Source organism: Somniosus microcephalus, unplaced genomic scaffold (genome assembly GCF_052327205.1).
Source record: "Somniosus microcephalus isolate GS21.2 unplaced genomic scaffold, FLI_Smic_1.0 unresolved_chr6, whole genome shotgun sequence".
Taxonomy (NCBI): domain Eukaryota; kingdom Metazoa; phylum Chordata; class Chondrichthyes; order Squaliformes; family Somniosidae; genus Somniosus; species Somniosus microcephalus.
The window spans coordinates 22,209,512-22,213,739 of NW_028225184.1; positions in this window are offsets into that span (position 1 = coordinate 22,209,512).

Genomic DNA, 4,228 nt, shown 5'->3' on the forward strand with positions numbered 1-4,228 from the left:
CAATCTCTCTCTCTCTCACACTCCCAATCTCTCTCTCTCTCACACTCCCAATCTCTCTCTCTCACATTCCAATCTCTCTCTCTCTCTCTCACACTCCCAACCTCTCTCTCTCACACTCCCAATCTCTCTCTCTCTCACACTCCCAATCTCTCTCTCTCACACTCCTAATCTCTCTCTCTCTCACACTCCCAATCTCTCTTTCTCTCTCACTCCCAATCTCTCTCTCTCTCACACTCCCAATCTCTCTCTCTCACACCCCAATCTCTCTCTCTCACACTCCAAATCTCTCTCTCTCTCACTCTCCCAATCTCTCTCTCTCACACTCCCAATCTCTCTCTCTCTCTCACTCCCAATCTCTCTCTTTCTCAGACTCCCAATCTCTCTCTCACACTCCCAATCTCTCTCTCTCTCAATCCCAGTCTCTCTCTCGCTCACACTTCCAGTCTCTCTCTCTCACTCTTTCTCTCTCACACACTCCCAGTCTCTCTCTCTCTTCCCCAATCTCTCTCTCTTTCTCTTCTCACCCCAATCTCTCTCTCTCTTCTCCCCGCAGTCTCTCTCTCTCTCTTCCCCAGTCTCTCTCTCTCTCTCACCCCGTCTCTCTCTCCTTCCCTCTCTTTCTCTCTCCTTCACCTCTCTCTCTCTCCTTCCCCCTCTCTCTCTGCTTCCCCTCTCTCTCCTTCCCTCTCTCTCCTTCCCTCTCTCTCTTTCCCTCTCTCTCTCCTTCCCCCTCTCTCTCTCTCCTTCCATCTCTCTCTCTCCTTCCCTCTCTCTCTCTCTCCTTCCCTCTCTCTCTCTCTCCTTCCCTCTCTCTCTCTCCTTCCCTCTCTCTCTCTCCTTCCCTCTCTCTCTCTCTCTCCTTCCATCTCTCTCTCTCTCCTTCCATCTCTCTCTCCTTCTCTCTCTGCCTCTCTCTCTCTCTCCTTCCCTCTCTCTCTCCTTCCCCCTCTCTCCCTCCTTCCCTCTCTCTCTCTCCTTCCCTCTCTCTCTCTCCTTCCCTCTCTCCTTCCATCTCTCTCTCTCCTTCCATCTCTCTCTCTCTCTCCTTCCATCTCTCTCTCTCCTTCCATCTCTCTCTCTCACTCGCCTTCCCGCTCTCCTTCCCTCACTCTCCTTCCCTCTCTCTCTCCTTCCATCTCTCTCTCCTTCCATCTCTCTCTCACTCTCTCTCCTTCTGTATCTCTCTCTCTCTCTCTCCTTCCATCTCTCTCTCTTCTTCCCTCTCTCTCTCTCTCTCCTTCTCTCTCTCTCTCTCTCTCCTTCCATCTCTCTCTCTCTCCTTCCATCTCTCTCTCCTTCTCTCTCTGCCTCTCTCTCTCTCTCCTTCCCTCTCTCTCTCCTTCCCTCTCTCTCTCCTTCCATCTCTCTCTCACTCTCTCTCCTTCTATATCTCTCTCTCTCTCTCTCCTTCCATCTCTCTCTCTTCTTCCCTCTCTCTCTCTCTCCTTCTCTCTCTCTCTCTCTCTCTCTCTCCTTCCCTCTCTCTCTTCCCCCCAGTTGCTCCCTCTCTCTCTTCCAACAACAACATGCCCTCAAAAAAGCCTCGGCACCGCTGGGCACCTCCAGCTAGTAGTTATATAAAAAGAAAAAGGGTGGCTAAATTAAATGTTGGTCCCTTAGAGGATGAGACCGGGAAGTTGAAGATGGGAAATATGGAGATGGCAAAAACACTGAATGAGTATTTTGTATCAGTCTTTGCAGTAGAGGACACTAAGAATATCCCAACACTGGACAAACAGGGGGCTATAGGGAGTGGGGGGAGCTAAACACGATTAAAATCACTAAGGAAGTGGTACTCGGTAAAATAATGGGACTCAAGGCGGATAAATCACCTGGACCTGATGGCTTACATCCTAGGGTCTTGAGGGAAGTGGCGGTAGGGATTGTGGATGCATTGGTAAAAATTTTCCAAAACTCCCTGGACTCAGCAAAGGTCCCGGCCGACTGGAAAACTGCTAATGTAACACCCTTATTTAAAAAGGGCAGTAGACAGAAGGCTGGAAGCTATAGACTGATTAGCCTAACATCTGTGGTAGGTAAAACGTTGGAGTCCATTATTAAGGAGACAGTAACAGGACATTTGGATAATCATAATTTAATAGGACAAAGTCAGCATGGTTTTATGAAGGGGAAGTCATGTTTGACAAATTTGCTGGAGTTCTTTGAGGAAGTAACATATAGGGTGGATAAAGGGGAACCAGTGGACGTAGTGTATTTAGGCTTCCAAAAGGCATTTGACAAGGTGACACACAAAAGATTATTGCTTAAGATAAAAAATCACGGGATTGGGGGTAATAGTCTGGCATGGATACAGGATTGGCTATCTAACAGAAGGTAGAGAGTTGGGTTAAATGATTCATTCTCAGACTGGCAATCAGTAACTAGTGGTGTTCCGCAGGGGTCAGTGCTGGGTCCCCAACTCTTTTCAATCTATCTTAACGATTTGGAGGAGGGGACTGAGTGTAACATATCAAATTTTGCAAATGATACTAACATGGGAGGGAAAGTAGTGAGTGAGGAGGATACCAAAAACCTGCAAGGGGACATAGAAAGGCTAAGTAAATGGGCAGAGATTTGGCAGATGGAATACAATACTGGAAAGTGTGAGGTTAGGCACTTTGGCTGGAAAAATCGTAGGGCATGTTATTATCTTAATGACAAGAAACTGGAAAGTACTGAAGTACAAAGGGATCTGGGGGTCCTGGTGCACGAAACTCAAAAAGTTAGTATGCAGGTGCAGCAAGTGATTAAGAAGGCCAATGGAATGTTGGATTTCATTGCTAGGGGGATAGAATATAAAAATAGGGAGGTATTGCTTCAGTTGTACAAGGTATTGGTGAGACTGCACTGGAATACTGCATGCAGTTTTGGTGTCCATACTTAAGAAAAGACATACTTGCTCTCGAGTCAGTACAAAGAAGGTACACTCGGTTAATACCAGGAATGAGGGGATGGACATATGAGGAGGGGTTGAGTAGATTGGGAATCTACTCATTGGAGTTCAGAAGAATGAGAGGCGATCTTATTGAAACATATAAGATTGTGAAGGGGTTGGATCGGGTGGATGCGGGTAGGATGTTCCCGATGATGGGTGAAACTAGAACTAGGGGGCATAGTCTTAGAATAAGGGGCTGCTCTTTCAAAACTGAGATGAGGAGGAACTACTTCACTCAGAGGGTGGTAGTTCAATGGAATATGCTGCCCCATAAAGTTGTCGAAGCTACATCATTACATTAATTTAAAACAGAAATAGACAGTTTCCTAGAAGTAAAGGGAATTAAGGGTTACGGGGAGCGGGCAGGAATTTGGACATGAGTCTAGGTTCGGATCGGTCATGGCCCTGTGGGTAGCGGAGCGGACCCAGGGGCCGTGTAGCCTGATCCTGCTCCTATTTCATGTGTCTAATTCTGTTAGATTCAGGAGATAGTTCTGTGATAGTAGATTGGCGGTTAGGATCAGATCAGCCATGATCTTATTGAATGGCGGAGCAGGCTCGAGGGGCCGATTGGCCTACTCCTGCTCCTATTACTTATGTTCTTATGGTCAAATAGTATGTTGGCCTTCATAGCGAGAGGAGTCGAATACAGGAGCAAGCATGTCTTGCTGCAGTTGTACAGGGCCTTGGTGAGACCACACCTTAAGGATTTTGTGCAGTTTTGGTCGCCTTATCAGAGCAAGGATGTTCTTGCCATGGAGGAAGTGCAGCGAAGATTCACCAGACTGATACCTGGGATGGCACGAATGATGGCTGAAGAGAGATTCGGTCGATTAGGCTTATATTCGCTCGAGTTTAGAATAATGAGAGGGGATCTCTTTGAAACTTATAAATTACAAACAGGACTAGACAGAGTAGTTGCAGGAAGGACGATCCCGATGACGGGGGAGTCCAGAGCCAGGGGTCACTATCTACGGATAAGCGGTCAGCCAATTAGGACAGAGATTAGGCGAAATGTCCTCACCCAGAGAGCGATGATCCTGTGGAACTCTCTACCACGGAAGGCAGTTGAGGCCAATTCATTAAATATATTCAGGAAGGAGTTAAAGATATTTCTTAAAGCTAAAGGGATCAAGGAATATGGGGATAAATCAGGAACCGGGTACTGAAGTTGGATGATCAGCCATGATCTCATTCAATGGCAGAATAGGCTCGAGGGGCCGAATAGCCTTCGCCTGCTCCTATCTTCTATGATTCTGTTTCTCGTACATCCTCTTTATCTGTTTTATCTCA